Source organism: Trachypithecus francoisi, unplaced genomic scaffold (assembly GCF_009764315.1).
Source record: "Trachypithecus francoisi isolate TF-2019V2 unplaced genomic scaffold, Tfra_2.0 Lachesis_group4, whole genome shotgun sequence".
NCBI lineage: Eukaryota > Metazoa > Chordata > Mammalia > Primates > Cercopithecidae > Trachypithecus > Trachypithecus francoisi.
In genome coordinates this window covers 129,025,686-129,050,859 of record NW_022681469.1, presented here as the reverse complement: position 1 = coordinate 129,050,859, position 25,174 = coordinate 129,025,686, and the positions used below count along the sequence as shown (strand labels likewise).

The 25,174-nt window shown below is 40.1% G+C and overlaps 1 long non-coding RNA gene across 1 annotated transcript in view; it reads right to left on the bottom strand.

Moving 5' to 3' along the window:
• Positions 1-3,316: 3,316 nt before the first annotated feature.
• LOC117073028 overlaps positions 3,317-25,174 on the bottom strand; it is an 80,563-nt gene continuing 58,705 nt past the window's right edge. Inside the window, exon 3 of the long non-coding RNA XR_004433065.1 lies at positions 3,317-3,438. This is a non-coding gene — a long non-coding RNA (uncharacterized LOC117073028). The remainder of the gene's footprint in view (positions 3,439-25,174) is intronic.

Sequence of the window (25,174 nt, the reverse complement as noted above, 5' to 3'; positions counted from 1 at the left end):
TGTGTCTATTGAATAAATGGTGCTGGAAAAACTGGCTATCCAAATGCAGAGTAATGAAACTACCTATCACCATACACAGAAATTACTCAAGATGGATTAAAGACTCAAAATGTAAGATCTCCAACAATAGAAAACATAGAAAATATCCTTTAAACATCAGCCTTGGCAAAGAATTTATGGCAAAGTCTCAAGAGCAATTGCAACAAAAATAAAAATTGGTAAGTGGGACCTAATTAAATTAAAGAGCTTCTGCACAGTAAACAAAACTATCAGTAGTAGAAACAGGCAACCTATAGAATGGAAGAAAATATTCACAACCAGATCTCTCAGGCACTCATTCGCTATCAGGAGACCAGCACTGAGGGGGAAATCTGCCCCCATGATCTAATCACCTCCCACTAGGCCCCACCTCCAACAATGGAGATGACAATTCCACATGAGATTTGGGTGGGGACACAGACCAAAGCCATGTCAGCATGCAACCAGTGTCATTGCTCAGGGTCCTACTCAGAAGATTCCCATGCTTAGTGTGTGGCCACCACTTTGAGATTCTTAAGAATTTCAGTTTTTTAATAATTTGTGGTTTTTAAGTGAAGGCAAATGGGACTATGGGGCATACACCAAGGGGTTCAAGTTTAGACTTGTGTGCAGTGTGGATTCTTACCACCTTCCCACTCTCCCTCCCCACCTCCCACTTCCCCCATATGGATTCTCAGACTCCTGTCCCTCCAACCCTTAGCACCTTAATTATACCTGGCTTTCTCCTCCTTGCCCTGACTGCTGCCACCCTCCTTCCCCTGTTGAGCTCTGGGCACTGGTATAAAAATGATTGGGGTCAGCTGTGTGTGCCCCATGGCATCTCAGTGTGGACATGGAGGTGCTGTCTCTGCTGCCACTTCTCCCGTGGTGTGTCTGGCCAGCCAGAGGTCATGTCTTGGCTAAAGCCCCCTCTCACCTATCCCTAATCCAAGCACCAAGCACATCATAGCATGGAGATCTTTGGGTGTTGCCAATATTCTATGTGTGGCATGTTGTGGGAAGGAGAGGGACCTGGATGTACGTCCCTAGACCCCACCATAGGCCAAGGCATGGCACACTGGTCCAGCTGTAGGCAAGAGGGGGAATCTGGGAGCCATCAGACCTGAGTGAGGGCACAGGTGTCCCACATTATGTGGTGGAGCCCACAGGCAACTGGGAGGGACTATATACACCCTGAGAGAAACCTTGTGCCCAGTGGCACCCCCTTGACAGCCTCTATACCTAGGAGACCCTTTCTTCCTATTTCCAGCGTCCTTAAACCTGACCTATATTTGTCTTTTCTGGCCAGTTTAAAGCATTTTCCAGTGACGAGCCAGGATGGTAGCATTATTTGGGATTATTTTTATAGTTCCAGCTATGGGTTAATGTGTAAATATTTGCATTTAAAATGGGCATCATACAATATAAAGATGTATACTTAAGTTCATGCTAATAATTAAAACTTCTGACTTTCTTTGGCTTAAATGACTTTAAATAGCATGTAGAAACACCATGACGGGCTGCAGAAGAAAGAAAAATGCTTCATGTGTACTTTAATGACACTTTACTCACCCTGATATTTGAACAGAGGGCCCTACATTTTCATTTTGCCCTAAATCCTAAAAATTATGCAGCCATCCTTGTTCCCAGGCTCTTGAGAAATCCACAGACAGACCTGCCTGGATGGAAGGGGCTGGACATGAGGCAAGAGCACCATAGAATAGAAAATCCTGTCCCAACCTCTTTACATATTTATCAGCCACCCAAGGGGAGCAGGAACACCTTTTTAAATGTAGGTAACAGGAATGTAACATGAGGCTTTTAACCCACAAAGCAGTCCCAATGGCTAACGGTTCATGACCAAGAGTTTTCATCTTCTCAATGCCAAGAGCCCTCAGGTATGAACAAAACTGTATATAGTTCAGTCTCAGATCCAGATCAATCGAGTCAAAGAAGATGTGGGAATTTTGATAAAATCTGACACGTCCAGAGTAGTTCCCAACAGTTGTTTGTATGGGCTCTGATATGCTTTGGCTGTGTTCCCACCCAAATCTCATCCTGAACTGTAGCTCCCATAATTCCCACGTGTCGTGGGAGGGACCCAGTGGGAGGTAATTGAATCATGGGGGCAGGTCTTTCCCGTGCTGTTCTTGTGACAGTGAATAAGTCTCACAAAATCTGATGGTTTTATAAATGGGAGTTCCCCCGCACAAGCTCTCTTGCCTGCCACCATGTAAGATGTGACTTTCTCCTTTGTCTTCTGCTATAATTGTGAAACCTCCCCAGCCATGTGGAATTGTGAGTCCATTAAATCCCTTTTTTCTTTATGAATTACCCAGTCTCAAGTATGTCTTTATTAGCAGCATGAGAACTGATTAATACAGGCTCCTTGAGAAAGTTTGATGCTGGGACATCAAAAAGTTTGGCTTTATTCCAAACCATGGTTACCAAAGACACAAGCCACTAGTTGATTTACTGACTGGTTAGACCCTCAGTAAGTCAGACCATAACTAACTTTATTTTAATGATTCAAGGTCATCATTATTAAAGCAAATATGTGAAGTGAGACGCTAAATGAGATATACATTTATGACTTTTCTTAAAGAGAACCAGCATTTAATAGTAAATCCTATGTTTAAAATAAGTCTCTAGCAAGACCCTGAAGCAGGTCCAGGGCTCTCACTCTTGGGTATTTGGGGCAGAAGACCACTGTGTTGTACTAAGGGATACTAGGGAGAAGTCTCTTCAAAGAAGGGAGGGCTCAAGATCTTTATTTTCAAGCTCCAAGTTCATTAAACACATCCATTGGACTGAGCGATCCTGACGGAGGCCACCTGGAAGAAGGGACTGGGGTCTCCAAAAGGAAATAGATCATTAAGTGGGGGACATCTTGATTTGGGGCTCCAGGCTGTATACCAAGATCAAATCTATTGTAGGAAGAGCTGGTTTGGAGCCTGTTTTTGGCTCAGGTCATGTCCCTTCTGAATCTAGCTGCCTGGATGCTGTGAATTTGCCTGGAAGAATACCCACATGTCCACAGGTTGAAAGAGCTGCATTACTGCAGAGCTGGAGCACTGGGAACCCGGATTTACCCTGGCGTGAAGCACCCATAGCTGAGAGTGATGGTAAGGAGACAGACATTTTCTCCTGTATCCTGAGGAAGCACTGTTACTTTGGATGGTGGCCATGGCCCTCTGTGTTTCAGCAGTTGACTGGATCTTGATTTGAGCCTCTAGACTTCCTATTGTTGCTACATCAATGTGTGGCTGTAACAGTAGCAGCAGCTGTGGATAATGGTCTCTTTGGGCAGACTGACCAGACATTCTAGTATCTTCAACAGGAGTGTTACTGACAAGATCTGTTTCTTTTAGACTAAGTAATCACCCCTGGGATTCTTTGTCCTGATGTGGAAAAAGGAGACTGAAAGAGAAAAATAGATTTTCATAACCAGCAAGACCTAGAATTATTATAAGATGAACTTGAAATGTGAATTTTTCATTATAAATTAGTGAATCAAAATGTGCCCCTTAAATATAATGTTGTGTTGTATTAGTTTCCTCTTTCTGTTTAACAAATGAATATACATTTAGTGGCTTAAAATAACACCAATTAATTTGTTCATGGTTTTGAAGTTCGGAGTCCTGAAATCAAGGTGTTGGTCAGGCTGGAATCTTTCTGAAGGCTATAGGGGAGAAGCCATTTCCATGCCTTTTTCCATCTTCTAGAGGCCACCTGCATTCCTTGGTTTGTGGCTTCTTCCTTAATACTCAAAGCCAGCAGTGTAGCATCTTCAAATCTCTCTTTCCATCCTCACGTCTCCTTCTCTAACTCTTCTGCCTTCCTCTTGGTGAAGACCCCTGTGATTTCTTTGGGCCCACCAAGCTAATCCAAAACATTATCCTCATCTCAAAATCTTTAATTTAATCACATCTTCAAAGTCTTTTTTTCCATGTAAGGTAACATATGCAGAAATTCTGGAAATTTAGATATGGACATCTTTTGGGGACCATTCTCCAACTTACCACAAAATGATGACACTCTTTATTCCACCTGTAAGTGAAGTACTGAGCCTTTGCCTCACACTACATGCCCTGAGGTTGCTCTGCTGTGAGAGCATCTATGCCTCTTATTCATTTTTCATTCTGCTTTTACTGCTTATCATACCTCTCTCCCTTTAAGGCTGTTGACATTTATTTCTTATTGCTTCCAGCTATGTCATTCCTAAATTGCTGCTGTTAGAGAAATCAGACAGCAAAGTTTGTTGGTTGCATGACTATAATAAATGAAAATAGATTTTTAAATGTAGGTCTGAAGGACATACCTGTCAACCAGAAGGGGCACATCTTGTATGTGTAGCTTACTTGATATGGAGTATTCACATGGAAAATAGCAAAATTCCTGAGCTACTGTAATTAAGGGATGTTTAAAAGTATACAAATTGACATCAAGACATTTCCCCAATTTATAGCTTTTGTCATATTGCCTTGATGTTTTTTCTGGCATCTTTTAAACATTTATTTACTAGCAATTATGTAATCAGCATTTTGATGTTTCTGTTTCAATAGGAAATCAAGTTCTCCTAGCCCTTTTTCCATATTGTGATTGGTAATAATGTCTATTAATGTCCACTATGCAAGCTGCAAATGGTAAGATGTGTCTACATTTTATTTTTTACCTCCTTCTCCTAGTTATTATAATTGGGATGAATGAGGATTTTAGATCCAGATTGCCCTTATTAATAATTGCAATAATTAAATGTGTTACTTTTCAAAAATTATTTTGACATTTTGCAGCCTTTATGCTGTATTAAAGCTATTAAAAAGAGAACATGGCTATTTAGTCTACATTGTGGTGGTAGAAACAGAAAACGCACACTAAAGTATTTTGTTTTGTTAGTCTGTTTGCTTTAAAGTAATACACTGTTTTTAATTTTTTTAACATCTTAGTTTTAAAGAAGCCAACTAAGTCATGCTTCTTATGGAGGAAAACTTATTAATAACAATTATTTGGACATTGTTATGGTTTGAATGTCCCCTCCAAAACTCATGTTGAAATTTAAGTATCATCCTAAGGTTATTAAGAGGTAGGATCTTTCAGAGGTGATCAGGTAATAAGGGCTCTGCCTTTATAAATGGATTAACATTGTTATTATAGGAATGGGTTAGTTATCATGGGAGTTCAGTCACCTTTTTCTCTCTGTCTCATGTGCTTACTTCTACAATCCACCTTTCCTCCATGGAATAACCTCACCAGATGCTGGCACCATGCTCTTGAACTCCCCACCCTCCAGAACCGTGAGCCAAATAAATTTCTGTTTTTTAATTAATTACCAAGTGTCTGGTGTTCTTTTGTAGCAGCAGAAAACACACTAAGACAGACATTAACTATAGGTTTAAGCAGTTTCATAATTTTATGTCTGTATGTTTCTAGCACATCTTCACTTTTCCAGAGTTAATTATTTTATCTATTTATTTATTTCAGATGGCTCAATCACCTGTCTCACTGGGGAACATTTTATAAAGTTCTTACATATCTCAGAATATCTTAATGATCTCATAAATCAATTATAGCTTGGTTGAGTATAGAATTTTTTTCCCTTAAAAGGTATGTGTGCAAGACTTGCCTTGAAAATCTCATAGAAAAGTTTCATTTGTATTTAGTATTCAGTGTGGTAAAGAACAAAGTTTTGGTTCTATCTTGATCTTGTTTTCTCTGTAGGTGATATTATTATTATTATTATTATTATCATCATCATCTGATAGTTGATGTCCTTTTCCTGGTAAAGATTCAATTTTATTTCCATCTCAGACAACTTCTACTCAATTATTTATTTTATTCTGCTTCTCTTTGTGCTCAATATTATCCTCCTGCACTACCTATATCATGTGTGCTAGATCTCCTGAATCATTTTTCCTAGTCTCCTGTCATTTTGCTTATGATTATATTCTTATCTTTGTCTTTTTCCTCTGAGTTCTGAGACGATGTTTTGAGTTCAGTTTTTGCCATTTTTTTGAGTTTCTTTCATCATTCATCTTACTAGTCATTACTTGCATAGTATTTTTAAAAAGTTATTGATAAAGTGTTTTGTCTTAAACAATTTTGCTGAATATTGAATATTTATTTTCTAACATTTTCTGCCTTCAGTCAGTCATTTGGAATGTAATTGAAAACATTAACTACAAAAATTGATATTTACTGTAATTTCTTATCTTTATTCCTTTTCTTTTGAACTACTGAATCCTCTTACCTGGTGGGTTTTGTTTATTTGTACATACAAGACAGAGTCAATGAAATGTTGCAGCCGTGCCAAAGAACCTTCTTCATTTATGTGCAAGCTATAGGTCATTGATGCAGACCCCCTCACCCACACCTCCTGTCCACTATGACAGGAAAGCATCCAGGCCAAGTATAACTTTGGAGTGAGATCCACAGCCTTCACTCTGGTACATTTCTTGAATCAAGGTCAATTTTTTTCACTCTTATGGTTACTCTTTCATCCAGTCCACACCTTTTTAAGGTAGAACTCTGGTAGGGATTTACATCCACTTATTTCTCAGGTGCATTTTCTCTTTGTGTATGATAAAATGTAAGGGCTTGCCATTTTCTTACACCAATTGCCTACTCTCCAGCCTTTTCAAAATCTGAATAGCTCTCTTTTGGGGATACGTGGATCTTTATTATATCTTCTTGATTACTTCAACGGATGAGTCAGAGACAAAGGAACCATAAGGGTGATCAAATTATCATTCCAAAAGATATACCCAGGGCTTCTTGTACTAGAGTGGCTCTGATAACAAATTAGATATGTCACAAAATTATAAACTGTTGCTAATCGAACACTATCCTGCATAGGACACATTTCTGGTATTCTATGTGGAGCTTACCTGTCCTATAATAAGTCTCTAAGATGATGTGGCTCTATTTCATTTTATCACGCTCCTTGCATCATCCAAGTTTTATTTTTTTTGGTCCTCCATATGTATTTGTCCATCAGCTTCTTGCTACCAATTTGTTGACAAGTAAAATGAAAAGTATATTTTCTTGCTGATTTCCAAGCTGCTTAGAAAAGATGCCAGTCTTCTGTCTAGAACTTTGTTTTATAATTAGTTTAGGGTTATGCACATCATAGATGTCACTACTCACTGACTACCTCCTCCTTAATTGCTGTCATCATTGCCTGATAGACCATCTTCAGCACGGCGTAAGTCGTATTTGAAAATTTTTTCTGCTGTTGAATCATCCTGTTAAAAATATTTGGAAATCTCATCCTTAAACCGGATCTACCACCTTCCCCAACTCTAACTCAGCAAGGTCTTTTAAGCAAAATAATTTCATTTTCTATTTTCTTCTCTTTTCTTCTCTCCCTTAGGGAAGTTATGAGTCAGACAGACTTGAACTTAGAGAAAGAGGTTGGCTGAGGCTGGGGCCTTTCATCTTCTAGAGAGAATGAATAGTAGAGAAGGGGAAAGGGGGAGGGACAATGTGGGAAGGGGGAGGGACAATGTGGGAAGGGGAAGGATAAAGGTGATGGGTTTCTTATGTTTTGAGGCTTGATTTTTATAGTGTGGTATTATAATTTCATTAGACATGTTGGAAGTTTTTATATGGTCATACTTTCTCCCAATCAAATACAAGTAGGAGAACCTTCTGATGCCAAATTAAAATGCTGGTTTTGGACAGAAGTACGTTTGGTTTATTTGTGCTATAGTGCTCTGTTGAAAACACTGCCAGACTTATTGAATTTATACACAAAGAGAATTGTAAGGAAAGAAGGACACTGGCATTCACTGTCTTCTACCAGCCAGACATTTAACATGCCGTCTTACTCGATCATTTTCAATCCAATGCAATAGGATTTTCTTTACACATTTTTGCAGATGAGGCCCAGAGGGGTTAAGTAATTTGTCAAAGGGCACAAACCTGTGAGTGCCAGAGTCAGGATCTGAATTTCAATTCCCAATTTTGTGAGCCCGAATCATTTCTCTCAATCCTGCTTCACCAAATTGGTACTGAGGTCAGCAAACTGTGACACATGGGCCGAAAACAGCCTGCTACTTACTACTAGAAACACGTCTAAACCTGCCCATTTACATATTGTCAAAGACTGCTTTTGTGCTACAAAGGTAGAACGAGTAGTTGTGACAGAGAGAGCGTGACCCATAAAGCCTAAGTTTGTCACTCTCTGTACTATGGCAGGTAGTGTGGCCCAGCGCTTCTCAGATTTTAATTTGCATTTAAAACACCTGGAGACCTTATTGCCATTCAGATTTTGGTTTAGGAGATCTGAGGTGGGGCCTGAGATTCAGATCCATGTACCTGCACCATGGATCGTGCTTTGAGTAGAAAGGATGTAGTCAGTAACAGAATAGCCTAAACGTAACTACCCACTTTTCTCTGAGACTCCCTGGGTTGAGAAGAGAAAAATATCACTTCTGGTCCCCTTCCAGGTGCAGTAGATATTAACTAATTGGGTTCTACCTCATTCAGAGAAGAATTACTGTCAGCAGGAAAGAAAGCCTGTGTTGGCCCCACCGCGCGTCAGCTGTGAGGCCAGTGCAGCCCCAGGCTTCCTCTGGTGACACGTAGGTACTAAACTTCCAGGTGTACACCTAGGGTTCTCAGCCGTGGCTGCACAACACGCTTCCCTAGAGAGGCTTGAAAACATTCCAGTGCCCACCCTCAGAAAACATGACATCATCAATCTAGCACAGTGATTCTCCTCCTTGGCTTCAGTCACATGGAGGGTTTTATTCTAATGCGGCCAGTTGAGGTGGCTCATGCCTGTAATCCCAGCACTTTGGGAGGCCGAGGCGGGTGGATCACGAGGTCAGGAGATCGAGACCATCCTGGCTAACACGGTGAAACCCTGTCTATACCGAAAAATACAAAAAATTAGCCGGGCATGGTGGCGGGCACCTGTAGTCCCAGCCTCTCGGGAGGCTGAGGCAGGAGAATGGTGTGAACCCGGGAGGCGGAGCTTTCAGTGAGCCAAGATTGTGCCACTGCACTCCAGCCTGGGCGACAGAACGAGACTCCGTCTCAAAAAAAAAAAAAAAATTCTAATGCCTAGGCCACACTCCCAAATGAACTATGTTGGAATATCTGAATGTGGGAACAAGACATCAGCATTTAAAAAATCTTCCTAGCTGATTGCAATGTACAGCCAAGGTTGGGGATCCCCAATCTAGGGTGAAGGGTGAACATTCAAGATTATGGTCGTTCCTGTTGTATAATTCCAAGATGATTCTAATGTGCAAAAAGGATTGAGTGCCGCTGATCCATACTCTCACATGGTATTGTGAGGAGCAGGAGAAATCACGTAGTAAACAAAGTGAACACCTCAGTCGTGAGGCAAACTAATATCCTGTGCTTCCCACTGTGATGCACGGAAAAGTAAGCAATATCATTCCTGTGATCATCCTGCCCACAAGGGCATTGCCATTAGCAGGAAAACTGAAACTGAGAAACATTTTCAGAAAGGTACCATGTACTGTAACTCCTGAAGATGCCAATGTCATTTATGAAAGACCAAGAAAGATGAATGAGCGATTCCAGATTAAACGTGGCTAAAAAGATATGGCAAATAAAGGCAGCATATGAAAACTAACCAGGAAAAAAATGTTATAAAGAACATCATTAAGCTAACAGGCCAAATTTGAATATGGACTGTGGATTATACAGTAACACTGTGTTAGTATTAAATTTCTTGATATTGTACCATACTGTAATTATGTTAAGAGAATATTTTGTTATTAGGAAATACACACAGTAAAGGTTACGAGTAAAAAGGCATGATGCCTGCTGCTTACTCTCAAATGGTTCAGGGATAAATCATATATATGTATATATTTTATATATAGAGAGAGAGAGAGTTATATAGAAGGAGATTACATATGAGACAGTGAGTTATGTAGCAAGTGTGGCAAAATGTTAACAGGAGGTGAACCTGAGTGAAAGGTGTGTAGTTCTTTACATATTCTTTCTTCTTGCAACTAACTCTGGGTGAAGTGAGCATGTGAGTATATTATATTATTTTCTAAATCTTTTTTTATTTTTATTTTTGTGGGTGCATAGTAGATGTATATATTTATGGGGTACATGAGAGGTTTTGATACAGGCAGGAATTTTATAACTTTTCTGTAGATTTTGAATTATTTTAGCAACAAAAGTTAAAAAATACAAAGTAATACTTCTTTTTTTTTTTTTTAAAGAAACCATTTGGAAATAGCCTAGATGTATGATTATTAACTATGCAAGAATAAGGCACAGCCACAGGGAAGAGAATAATCCATGACTATTCACAGATACTGTTCCAAGTTCCTTTCTCAGTTATACATCTGGTTTACTACTGGTTGGGTTTATGTGAAGGACACTGAACATCTATGCCCCTGCCACCCAGGCACAGAGTACAGGTGCTGAGGACAATGTGCCATAGACGTGGAGGGAGACTGGTGGTGTCTCAGCCCAGCACAAACACAGGATGCATGAATGCGCAACAGTGCCACCTCCCGTGGAGGGAAGAATTACTGTTGCTCATTTCTGCTCATTTCAATTCTGCTACTTTCAGAAGGGCATCACTCACAATGCCTTCCTTCTTCCTTCCTGGGTTCAGGTGAAAGGGTGCTTGCATGAATGTCATGGTCACAGCAGTGAGGGTGTCATTGCCAGAATCCTTGGCGTGAAAGCAAAGGGAAGAACATGCAGAAGAATTGGAGGGCTTTGTGTAGCTTCCCCACCTTTGTAGCCTTTGGAATGCAGCTTTAAATAGTGTTACAAAGAAAGCACCATGCCCCTGACCTCCTTCATATAGTCCTCTTTTTATTATCATGGAATTTGAGGCAATTGTTTTAGATGCTGTTACTCCTCAGAGCCTGAGTATTGGCTTCTTTTTCTCCCCCATTGTCTTGGTGATTTGGTCACAATGTGAAGAGTCACTGCACCAGCTTGCCAAAACTTCTGCAGCTGGCTGGAGATGGGGCTCTCAGTTCCTGCCAATCTATCTATAACAGTGAACAGTTTCTGGATACTCAGACTCCTAACACCATCAGTGTTCTGGCCTTGAAATACCATGGTGCTTTGAGTCTTATTCCCCAGGCTCTTACTAAGTTTCTCATTTTTGATTCTTTGCTTTGTCTTTTCCTTTTATTTCTGATATGATTTGGGTCTATGTCCCCACTTAGATCTCATAGTAAAATGTAATTCCCAGTGTTGGTGCCTGGTAGAAAGTGATTGAATCATGGGGGTGGATTTCTCATCAATGGTTTAGCACCATCATTATGGTGCTGTTGTTTTGGTAGTGAAATTTCTTGTGAGAGCTGGCTGTTTAAAGGTGTGTGGCACCTCCCTCCTCTTGCTCCTGCTCCAACTATGTGATCTGCCTGCTTCTCCTTCGCCTTCTGCCATGACTGTAAGTTACCTGAGGCATCCCCAGAAGCTAAGCAGATGCCAGCATCATGCATCCCTGCAGCCTGCAGAATCAGAGCCAATTAAACCTCTTTTCTTTATAAATGACTCAGTCTCAGACATTTCTTTATGGCAATGCAAGAACAGACTAATATAATCTCCATGCTAACTCCTTGGAAACTGGACAATTGTTAGTTTAATTTCTCTAACCTCATTCAGAGGAGAAGAATGAAGTTTAGAGTGATTCAGTAATTTACTAAGGTCATGCAACTAGTAAGTGAGGCAGTCGGGATTGGACCCAGCCCTAGCTGACTCCAGATCTGTGACCTTGCTACTGTGTTATTTTTCTTAAAGCAAAAATTCCCTCTTCTACTTGTACTCAGAGGGACAATGATGTGGTTTGGATGTGTGTGCCTTCCAAATCTTGTGTTGAGGTATGACCCCAGTGTTGGAGGTGGGGCCTAGTGTGAGATGTTGGGTCATGGAGGAGGATCCTTCCTGAATGGCTTGGTGCTCTCCCTGCAATAACGAGTGAAAATGAGATCATGCTAGACTTGGTTGTTGAAAAGATCATAGAACTTTCCCTCTCTCTTTTGCTCCAACTCTGGCCGTCTGATACAACAGCTCTCCCTTTGCCCTCCACCACAATTGTAAGCTTCCTGAAGCCTCGCCGAAAGCCAAGCAGATGCTGGCACCGTGCTTCCTGGACAGCCTGCAGAACTGTCAGCCAACTTATAGACCTATTTTCTTTATAAATTACCTAGCCTCAAGTATTTCTTTATAGCAATGCAAAAACAGACTAACACAGATGATATCCAAAAAATGTATCTAAGACTTCTCTTCCAATTCATAAATTAGGGAGCCAGGGCCATGCTTGTGTTTCATAAAGTTACTAGACCTAAATGAAAACCTGCCAGCAGTGAGATGAAGGCTGGGTATGTTTTCTTCCTTTCACTGAAGCTGACTATTCCTTTGGGGTGGATAGAAAAGATACTTATGAAAATGTAATTTCCCTGTAAATACAGTAGGAGGTAATTTGAAAAGGAAGCCTCATAAAAGATAGTATTGAAATCTTTAAGCAAGGTCTCCTCTGCAGTAGATTCTGCTTTTCTCAAGTCTGGACATTAGGTCTGGCTGAAAGTCACTCACCTGCGGAGACATACAGAGACAGCTGAATGCAGCCTGCTGCTTTCAAGCTAATCCTTGCTTTGGTTGCCAGAAAGCTCTTTTCTAGCTTATTTTATGTCAGTATCTGACTTCCAGTTATGAATGCTGAAAGAACCTTTTCAAAACCTGTGCTACCCAACTCATCCTTTCAAGAGGCCGGACCTGCTCTTCCACAGATGGTTCCCACCCTGCCTCCCTGCAGTAACTCCACGCGACCACAGTGGGTCTGAAACTCTAACCCTCTGACTCTAGCTTGGAACACTGTTCTCATTCTCTTTCATCTGATATTGCCCACTCTCTTGAGAAGTGGTGACTGCATTTGAGCCAGCCTCTTGTAGATCAAGATATTAAAGCCTAAGGGCAGGATGGACTTGTTTGAGGTCAGACAGCTAGTAGATGGTATTGATAGAATTAAAAGCTCAGATCTTGACTCCCTGAGAGTGCCTTTTCCCACTACCTTGCGTCTTTGAACCAGATGGTTTCAAAAAAGGGGCAGCCTGGTGGGTCTAGACTCTGGAGTCAAGAAGTCATGAATTAAAGCTCCACCAACACCACTTGCTGGCGGTGTGACATTGAGCAAATAGATGAAACTTTCTCTGTCATCACCTCTATAATTATAATCCCTATGAGAATGGAAGGATTAAAGGAGACAATGTATACAAGTGCCAAAAAATACAAAGTTTCTCATTAAATGTAAATATCCATTTTCTAGCCTTTTTTACAAATGCCTTACAGTGGTCAATCTTCCCTCCTCTTTAGTATGCTTGAAACTGCACAAGGACAAGTGAGAGTCTTACCTGTGTGTATAGCCCATGAGTCTGAACACCTCATGTATTTCCTAGAACTTTAAAAAGTACATAGGTACATTGCAACTATGCAAGCAGGGAAAGGTCTTTTTCAAGGCCACAGAGAAGTTTAAAAAGTTAGTGTTTACTTCATTTTTTTAAGTGAGTAATAGGACCCAATATCCTTTTCTTGATTAGAAAAGGAAATAACTAAATATCTTGCCCAATCCACAGTGCTAATTGGCATCAGAACCAAGAAAAAAATTCATGTCTTTTGATCTTCAGGCCTTACAGCTTTTTAGGCACCACATAGGCTAGGACCTATTATTAGAGAAAAGCATTTGTATTTTAAGAAAGTTATTTTACTTAAAAGCTAAACAAATTGGGAGCATAATGAGTTGCTCTGTGATGGACGTTTGTTGTTATTGTTATTAACTCTCAGAGTAAGGTTGTATGTCTTTACAAATACTCTTGTCATTCTTTTATTTGTTAATTTCCTGCTAGCCTTCATTACTTTATCGCTTTTCTTATTCAATCTAGGACTTTTTTTTTTTCTACAGACTTGCGGGCAACAAGCATGTTTCACAGTTGGTAAAAGCAAAAACTCCTACCAATCCTGCCAGCTTAGTTGCCATGGTGACAAATGGTTTAAGTAAGTCTCATTTATTTGAAAATATATTTAGAAATAATTGAGCCCTCTGAGAGCAAATTGTCCTAAATTCCCTCTATGGTAGTGCTTGGTATGTTTCCTTCAGGGGACCAATAGCCTTTGAAGGAAAATTCTCTTAATCATGGTAACTCGGTTGCATATATATGAGTTTCCACATTCCTTGATTAAATCTTGGGCTGGCAGGACATGTCCCAGGCTCAGCAAATACCCACCTCAATCACACACCACTGGGAATTAGGAGAAGTTTTGCCTGGTGGATGTTTTTCTCTGTACTAATTATAAATTGGAATTTGATATTAATTAGACAAGATGTGATTAGAAGAGAAGTGAATGCTAGAAGCCTGATAAAGTAGACTTTAGAGAGAAAAGCAGGATAAGTACTTTCCACTTGGCCAAAAGAAGAAGGGGCAGGGCAGTCTGCATAATCCTGTAATCACCCGCCCATTCCACAGATAGTCCTTACTCTTGTGGATTCCTTAAACTGGTGCCTGCTAACATCCCAGTCACTCCTATGTAAATAGGAGTATTAGGCCCATTTGACACTGTGGATAATACTTTATTGGGGGCATGCTGTGTCCCAGGACTCTACTTATAGCCATTATCACTTTTAAACTTTCATAAACCTGTGTGGAAAATACGATTATTGTGCTCATTTTACAGATGAGAAACCTACATTTCAAAATGGCTGTGTGACTTGCCCAGCATGCTGAGCACTCATACTTGGAGTGGGATTCAAACGTTTGCTGTTGGGTGCCCGCTCCCTGCACTGTCTTAACATGGGCTTGGAGCCTGAAGCCAGATTCTCCCAATTTGTATCTTCCTGGGATGAGCAGACTCTTGCACTTCGCTATCTGAGGAAGGAGGATAGCTGTCTCTGCAAGAAACAGGTAGAGGTAGGAGAAACTTTGAAGCCTTGAGGCTCCCCGGGCCATTTCACTCAGACATTTGGCACTAAGATTACGTGTATTTTCCATCTGACTTAACAGTAATACTCAACCTATATTTTTACCCTCCTTTTCCAAAGTGCTGTTATCTCATATGTTGAGAACAGAAAAGAATGACTATCCTTCTTAGGCGTCAGCAATGGCAGCGTACCTCAGGGGCTGAGAGTCTGTGCTCTAGAGTCATGCTGAGGAGCTTCAAATCCCAGCTCCCACTTCTCATTAGCTGTGTCATACTTCCTCATGCCTTCGTTTCCCTACTGATAAACTGGGAATGTTAATACTACAATCCTCATGGGGGTGCTTCCGATGGTTAAAGGGTATGCATAAAGCCATTAGAACGTGAAGTTCATAAAGCCAGAACCTTTTATTTATTACCTTTTGATTTCCAGTATTCAGCACATTTCTGTCAATCAGTAAATATATATTGAATCAATAAATAAAAATGTTTAGGACTATACTGCCTCTGTGTTCTTGGCTTCCTCAGTTATACACTAATTGGAGCATTATTCTTAGATATTCACTTGTTTACTTAATATTCCTACTTAAATTTATCATAACTATTACATGTTTAGTGTTCAAAATTATACTTCTGATGTTTTCTAATCTCTAGGCTTCTACTGGTCTTTCCTCATTGCAAAGAAACAACACCGTTACCTCTCTGGCTACTCAAGTCAGAAACCTGGAAATCATCTTTGATTCCCCTCCCCTCCTTTACCCACTGTATGAGCAAATCCTATTGATTTAATTTCTACATTTGTGCAAGGAACTATCTTTCACTTAGAGTAAATTGACATCACCTTTTACCTGACCACTATCATAATATCATAATTCTTTTTCTACCTTTTCTTCTGCTTCATTTTCACCCAACCCATCTTCAAACAACAGTGAGAGTGATCTTTTAAAAGCATAAATTCTCGATCTCCTGACCTCGTGATCCACCCGTCTCGGCCTCCCAAAGTGCTGGGATTACAGGCTTGAGCCACTGCGAAAGGACCTCTTCAAGGAGAACTACAAACCACTGCTCAGTGAAATCAAAGAGGACACAAACAAATGGAAGAACATACCATGCTCATGGATAGGAAGAATCAATATCGTGAAAATGGCCATACTGCCCAAGGTTATTTATCGATTCAATGCCATCCCCATCAAGCTACCAATGACTTTCTTCACAGAATTGGAAAAAACGGCTTTAAAGTTCATATGGAACCAAAAAAGAGCCCGCATTGCCAAGACAATCCTAGGTCAAAAGGACAAAGCTGGAGGCGTCACGCTACCTGACTTCAAACTATACTACAAGGCTACAGTAACCAAAACAGCATGGTACTGGTACCACAACAGAGAAATAGACCAATGGAACAGAACAGAGTCCTCAGAAATAATACCACACATCTACAGCCATCTGATCTTTGACAAACGTGAGAGAAACAAGAAATGGGGAAAGGATTCCCTATTTAATAAATGGTGCTGGGAAAATTGGCTAGCCATAAGTAGAAAGCTGAAACTGGATCCTTTCCTTACCCCTTATACGAAAATTAATTCAAGATGGATTAGAGACTTAAATGTTAGACCTAATACCATAAAAACCCTAGAAGAAAATCTAGGTAGTACCATTCAGGACATAGGCATGGGCAAGGACTTCATGTCTAAAACACCAAAAGCAACGGCAGCAAAAGCCAAAATTGACACATGGGATCTAATTAAACTAAAGAGCTTTTGCACAGCTAAAGAAACTACCATCAGAGTGAACAGGAAACCTACAGAATGGGAGAAAATTTTTGCAACCTACTCATCTGACAAAGGGCTAATATCCAGAATCTACAAAGAACTCCAACAAATATACAATAAAAAAACAAACAACCCCATCAAAAAGTGGGGAAAGGATATGAACAGACATTTCTCAAAAGAAGACATCCATACAGCCAACAGACACATGAAAAAATGCTCATCATCACTCGCCATCAGAGAAATGCAAATCAAAACCACAATGAGATACCATCTCGCACCAGTTAGAATGGCAATCATTAAGAAGTCAGGAAACAACAGGCGTTGGAGAGGATGTGGAGAAATAGGAACACTTTTACACTGTTGGTGGGATTGTAAACTAGTTCAACCATTATGGAAAACAGTATGGCGATTCCTCAAGGATCTAGAACTAGATGTACCATATGACCCAGCCATCCCACTACTGGGTATATACCCAAAGGATTATAAATTACTCTACTACAAAGACACATGCACACGTATGTTTATTGCGGCACTATTCACAATAGCAAAGACTTGGAATCAACCCAAATGTCCATCTGTGACAGACTGGATTAAGAAAATGTGGCACATATACACCATGGAATACTATGCAGCCATCAAAAAGGATGAGTTTGCGTCCTTTGTAGGGACATGGATGCAGCTGGAAACCATCATTCTTAGCAAACTATCACAAGAAGAGAAAACCAAACACCGCATGTTCTCACTCATAGGTGGGAACTGAACAATGAGATCACTTGGACTCGGGAAGGGGAACATCACACACTGGGGCCTATCAGGGGGAGGGGGGAGGAGGGAGGGATTGCATTGGGGTGTTATACATGATATAAACGTTATGCACATGTACCCTAGAACTTAAAGTATAATAAAAAAGAAAAAAGAAAAAAAAAAGAAAAAAAAAGATAAATTTGGGTTTCAAAGGGAAACTTTTTCATAAAACTAAGACATTCGCACTGCAAAACATATTTTCATTTCACAAAAAAAAGAAATAAAACTTCCCTTTGTTTTGAAAAAAAAATAATAAAAAATAAAAATAAAAAAAAATAAAAGCATAAATTGGTTTAGAGTCATTCAGCTCCTCATTGCATTTCAAATAAAATGTGTCTCTCCTACCTTTGCCTGCAAGACCTCTACATGTTCTGGCTCTTGTCTGCTTTTCCAGTCTCTGTTTGTGCCATTGACTTCCTTGGCCACAAGGTGCAGCCACATAGACATTGACTTATCAATCAATGTCAGCCTTTAGTATTATGAGAGCACCAGAACTTCATTTTTGCAGTAATTTTTAGAACTCCTGTCTCCCTACTCAATCCCTTCAAGGCACCCCTTAGAGAACGTGTACCTGACTGCCCATGTTCAGGCCATGGCCTTCACATTCCTGCCTCTTCCACATCAACAGGGATTTGTGCACAGTCACAGACTCTGTATTGGTTGGAAGAAGAGCCTCATGCTGCTGAAATATCTTTGCCTTCACCAATTTATTTAACGTAAACAGTTTCTGCTCTGCACTATGAGCAAAGGCAAGGCAGTCCCTCATCCCCCAAATGGTCAACATATTCATTTACTTTCCCTTGAATGCCAGCAGGATTTTCTTTCCAGACGCTAAGCTTTTTGATCTACATGGTATCCATTACTATTTGTTGCTAATATCCAGTTCTCCTTCACCTTGAGGTACATGGAGGATTCCTGCATGCTTGAACATAGGGGTGGCCCTGTGCCAAGGTCTTTGAATGTGGTTGGAAAGAACATGCATCACTTCTGGGTAGAATAATTTAAGAACTGGTACAAGGCACATGATATTATTGTCCTCTACTGAGTTGATCAGGGAAATATATTTTAAGATGAAGGCTGTATCCTGAGCTGAGCAGCACTGTCAACCTGCTTTGGCCATGTAATATGAAGAAAAACTAGAACTTTATTTTCTACTTTTATTTTTAGGCCATTGAGATTTGGGGGTTGTTACTGCAGCACAGACTAGACTATTTAGACAAATAACTGAAAATGTTACCCACTGCAGCCCTAGGCCATTTCAATGGATTGTACCCTGCTGGGCACAGAAGTCTGAATATCAAATACTCTTTCCCTTTTTCCTCTCAGACCTGATCCTGAATCCTTGCCTGAGAGCTCTCCCTTCCCTCATGTCTAGCCTGACTCTTTCCCAAAGGATTTAATAACTAATTGCATAGAAACCTTATGTTTCCAGGATAAGTTTTCACTAGCCCACCCTGGATGGTCTTTGGATTTACATACAGTTAAGGATAAAAACTTTATTTTTTATTTTCTGGTGATAATTTAGGTCATAGAAGCAAGAGCAGAAGCTGAGGGGATCACTGGGGATTATAATCCCAATGTTCTTTGAACATTTCCAAATTTGTATTGAAATGTGACCAAACCTGTTACTACTTGGCTTGAGAGAAGTGATAACTCTGCATGATAAATGAAAACAAAAAATTAGGTACCTAATTGCCAACACTATGAACTACCAATGTTTGCAAGAAGATGTCAATTATTTTTCTTGGCCAGAGCCCCTGGAAGAAGTTTTCAAACATGGAGCAGTTTGTGGTAACATCTGGTCCTCTATTTAGTTGAACACGGAGCTTTCTGTAAACACTTCCCTATGGTTTTGGTTGTCTGCCTCCTCTGGGATCATTTTTTCTAAACCTTTCCACGACAAACTATATTCCTGGGGTGTCTAACAAATTAACAAAGTGAACCAATTGGAAATTGATCTATCACTGTTTTCCTACCCAATTTAAAGAAAGTCATTTCTTCCAAGTGTTTCTGGAAGTTGCTTTTAGATTTACCTCCAGATTTAAGATAAAAATACAAACCACCACATGTTCTCACTCGTAAGTGGGAGTTGAACAATGAACACATGTACACAGGGAGGGGAACATCACACACCAGGTCCTGTTGGGAGGTTGGGGTGAGGGGAGGGAGAGCATTAGGACAAATACCTAATGCACGCAGGGCTTAAAACCTAAATGAAGGGTTGATACGTGCAGCAAACCACCATGGTGCATGTATACCTATGTAACAAACCTGCACATTCTGCACATGTATCCTGGAGCTTAAAGTAAAATTAGAAAAAACAAAACAAAAACAAACAAACCGCTATGGGGATACTGTAGTATTTTCCAGCCCCTAGTGGTGGGTTTTAGTGAAGCAGCCACAAGCTCATCCTCAGCCACATTCAGGCCAGTGTGGCAGTTCAGGTTGTGACTATGAAAGTGAAAGGCCTTCCAAGAGGACCTCTTTACCTTCTTCTGTGACTCACCGAATGGGCTTGTACCATCACTGCGGAGCCAAGGGGCGAAGCCATAGAACCACAGACAGAGGCAGAGATTTCCATTTTAGCTTCACTTCAGAGGCACCAAAGTTCTTCTGAAAATGCCACACAGTTCAGGATTCCACATTAGACTTAAAGAATCTCAGTTTCCAGGGATGACACCAGGAATCTCTATTTTCAAAGATTCTAGGTATTTCTTAGAGACAGATTGGCTCTTGTCATAAACAGAAGATTATTGGAAATAGCACCAGACTTGGAGGTAAATTGGTTTCAAATTTTGGTTCCATCACTTTGGAGCTATGTGTTCTGAGAAAAACTATATTCTTAATATAACAGTATAATTAATACATTAATTCTGGATATATTGAAATTGTCTGAATAACTTTTAATTGGTATAATGCTATCTATTTCATTTAGTTGTTGTCAGAACATAATTTTGAAAATAGAGCATATGTGACAGCAAATAGCATGTTCCCTGGCATATCATAGTTGAATAATAATATAAATCTAAATCTTTATTCACTCATTTAGCAATTTTATTGAATACTACCAATAATAATATCACCATCACCATCATCATCATCAGAAGTGATAGCAGTAGTAGTAGTAACAGTAGTATTTACTCTGTGCCAAACCTTGTTCTAAATCCTGTAAGTATATTTCTTTTACTTAATCTTCATACTACCCCAATAGAGTTATATTTGATCATTCTCATTTTACAGATGTGGAAACTATGACATTGAGGTGATAAAAACCTTACTCACTTTCTACAGATAGTAAATGCTAAAGCTAAGACTTGACCCTAAAATTGTTAGACCCTACTGTGCTCAGAGCTGAGTGTACTGTGCAGGGATGTATAACAGTGTGGGAGACCTACAGTAAGTAATAAACAGGCACATGATTGCAAGGAGGAAAAAAGCTAAGAATGAAACGAACAGGGAATCAGAATGTTGAATAATGAGGTGGGTGTGATACTGATTCAAAGAGAAAGGAGCTGTCATGGCCCAAAGAGATTATATTTACTCTGGAACCTGAAAACTGAGAGGAGTTTGCTGTGCTGCAAGGGTTGGGAAGAGCATTTCAGACCAAGAGTATAACAGTGTACAGTCATTGTGTTGGACCAACCTTCATGTGTTTGAAGATCAGTGTGGCTGTAGCTCATACCCAAGGATGACACAAACTATGATTAGAAAGGTGGACAGGGACCAGAACATGTAAGAGACCTTACAGGGCAAGGTAGGAAATGCAAATGTTATTTGAAATAAAATAAATGAGGAGCTAAATGACTCTAAAGCAATGTATGCTTTTCAAAGATCACCCTCACTGCCATTTGAAGAATAGATTGGGTGAAAATGGGGCAAAAGAAGAAGCAGATAAAACAATGCAATATGATATCAGTGGTTAGGTAAAAGGTGATGGTGATTTATTCTAGATGAGAATAGATTCTAGTCCTATTCGAGAAGTTAAATCAATAGAATTATCTAACAATAATATTCTAAGAGGGGTGTAAATGTGGAAGTCAAGAATATAGATATGGTAGGGGGAAGTCAAGGGGTATAAATGCAGTCTCCTAGAGAATGGGGAGGGAGACAGAGAGAAAAATATGAGAAGGTGCAAACTATACCTGTGATCCAAGAATATTTTAGTTTCTCCATCATTCAAGGGATAGAAACAGTTAGAAGACTCAGAAAAAAAGAAAAACCAGCCATAGAGGTCTGAGAAAAATTGGGAATATGCCCCATAAACCAAGAGAGAATGTGTTGAAGCCCTAGAGGGTTGTCCCTGGTGTGCAATCCTGCTGGGAGGTGAAGGAGAATGGAAACTGAGAAACATGCATTTAATTTGGAGAGTCCCACTGATCTTTCAAATACAGTATCCGTGTGGTCAGGAGCAAAATTCAGAATAGAGCTGTTTCACAGCTGAATGGAAAGAAGTATCAAGATGAGGTTTCAAGACCTTTGGCGATAAAAGGGAAGAGAGAAATGGGGCAATAGGTGAAGCTTATTGTGGAGCCATAGATAATTTCTTTCTCTTTCTTTCTTTCTTTTCTTTTTTTTTTCTTTCTTTCTCTTTCTTTCTTCTAAGATGGGAAATATTAAAGGCTATCTGGGTACTGCAGAGGATGATCCAGTAGGGAGATAATAAAGATAGAGTGGGGAGGTATAAGGAAAAAGACAGAGGCATTAAAGGAGAGAAGGACTTGTTCAAGTGGCAAGGCAGGGGTCCAGATCTCAAGTGGGGCATGCTGGCCTTTGAGAAAGGAAGAGCTGGTTATCTGCAGAAACTGTGGAGAAAAGAAAAATTGCTAGCAGATATTGATAGATCTCCAGAATTGGTTGTGTTACCATGAAGAAGAGCTCTTTTGAAGATTTCAGATTTTTTCAGTAGAAAGAAGTACATGTTGAAAGCTCAAAATACAGTAGCAAGAGGAGGGTTGGGAGGTTTGAAGCGGAAGAGATGTGAAATAGTTGCTGCTGAACGAGGCAGATCACCTAGAACTGAGAAGAACATATGGTAGGGTAGAAAGCCTATTTGGAGCTGGTGACGGTTAGTGTGGTGAGACTTCAGCCTGCCCAGGTAATTTTTTTCCAGTAATACTGGCCTGTGAGTGCAGGCCCAATGGTGGCAGTTTTTAAATTCATCCAGATTTTTGGATTTGTAAAAGCACACATGAGGGGGCAGAGTGGACAGGGAGCTCAGAGTAGTGTTATCCAAATTGGATATAGAAGAAAAAGAAATGTTAGAAGACAATGGTTTCCAGAATGAATAAGAGAAATTGCCTTCATACTTTGTAAACAGGTCTTTTTTCTGTAAGTTAAAACATTTTAGGCATATATCCTTAGGTAAGCAAGCACAGGTGTGTCTTTGTCTGTTTAGCAGTGATACGCACTTTCTATGTTCCAGTACAGAGCTACGTGCTTCGCAAATATTACACCATTCAAGCTTCACAACCTTCGTGAGAACTCCATGAAGTAGAAACCATTGCTATATAATTTTACCAACGAGAAAACTAGGCATAGAACACTTAGATAACTTTCCCAGGATCACACACTTAATTATGCCACAGCATTAGAGCTAGCAAAGTCTTGCTGCAAAGTTCATGCTCTTATTTATGTATGTAAAACTATTTTAATGATTATACTGGTATATCATGGATATAATAATAAACTATGTCAAAAAGTGAGTTAGAAAATAAATGGAAGTTGGAATATTTTTCCCCCACAGTCCAAAACATTTTCTTCTTGTTTTGTTTTGTTTTGTTTTTTTGAGACGGAGTCCCACTCTGCCGCCCAGGCTGGAGTACAGTGGCATGATCTTGGCTCACTGCAACCTCTGCCTCCTGGGTTCAAATGATTCTCCTGCCTCAGCCTCCTGAGTATCTGGGATTACAGGTGCCCACCACCACGACTGGCTAATTTTTGTGTTTTTAGTAGAGACAGGGTTTCACCATATTGGCCAGGGTGGTCTCAAACTCCTGACCTCAGGTGATCCACCCACCTCAGCCTCCCAAAGTGCTGGGATTACAGGCGTGAGCCACCACACCCAGCCCGGAACATTTTCTCCTACAGCTCGTAAACTCTATGTACTTCGGAGATCAATATAAATGGTATAGGTGAAAACTGAGTACAGTGTTATTAATGCAATTGAGCCAGAAGGCTACAAGGTTGTGATTAGAGAGTGGGGTAACACATTTGTAATTCCAGCAGTGGCTTAGTTTGTATTGATGATCGATCCAGAGTGTGACCTTGAAATTGTGTGGTTAAAGTGAAGTGATGGAAAGTTATGTGAAACAAGAAGATAAAGAAATTAAGAACACAGAGACTTAACTGGGTCATCCACACAGACACTGAAGTTTCTAAAAATGAAAACAGGAGTTGAGATAGAAGGTAAGACTGTACCCTACCTGCCAATGTCATTACAAAAGGAAGGGAGAGAACCAGAAAATCAACTGATGAAAGCAATAAAGAGAGGAGATGGTAGAAGGATTGTCCACAATAGATACAGACCCAATGTTGAAATACAAATGACAGTTCATTCTGCAGGGAATTTTAGGATGTTTGATAAGGAAGGGCTGCAGTATTGACTGTAAACCAAAGGTGACCTCAGTAGGCAGAAAGACTTGAGGCTACTCGAGTTTGGAATCACTGGATGCATAGGCAGGAGGAGATCCTACATTTGCCTGCCACATCAAGAAAGGATTCGTAGAGAAGCTAATATTGTACTTGACTTGATTTGGGGAGAAAAACAAAGTATCAGCCACATAGACAAGGAGAGGAAAGGCACTAAAGTGGAAGACTCAGCATGGGGAGAAATTGGGACAAGAAAGAATATGGTATATATTCAGTATTGCTTAGTGTAGATTATTAGGGAGTAGAGTTGGGGAAGGGTAAGGAGACGCCAGATCATGAAGAGAAATGCTTATCATTTTCAGAAAGCTAAGATTTATCCTGTGTCTAATGAGGACCCACAGAAACATTCTGAGCTGCAGTGAAGTATAGTCAGACTTCAACCTAGATGCAATGTTGAGGTCTGATTGAATGGAGTTAGGCTGAACTAATGGAAATCAGAAAGGAATCTCTAAAATAGTTTTGGCAAGACATGAAAGGGGCCCCAAAAAGGAAAAACAAAATGTAGATTTAAAAAACTAAGGTGAGAAATTATAGTAATGTTTAGGAATAAAAAATGGCAAGTTATTGTCTGAAGAGTTATGGGGTCAGAAAGAGGGAGAAGCCTGTGGCAACCAGAAGGTTCCAGGTGCATGAGTGGTCTAGGTGCTATCCACAAATCCAGAAAAGATGGGGGAGAAGCAAAGTAGAGAGTGGTGACTTCTGCTTGGTCGGTGTTGAGTTTGAGGTGCCTGGAAGAGTTCTAGGTGGTTACCTAAGAGGGTTGAGATTCTAGAGGAAGAGAACCCATCTTTTCCATTGACTCTCCCAGAAGAGCTAGTAAATTTCAATCACTTCTGGAGCCTTCTAGAAGCAAATGTCTTCCCCTGTCTTGTTGACCTGAATTGAACTACCTACCCTTCCAGAATCCGACATGATGGCTGGATATGAAATGCATTGTTTTATTTAGACAACTGGTCATCTCTGGAGCTGAGAGTGGTTACGTTTTAATCAGACCATATGGCTGACCTTGG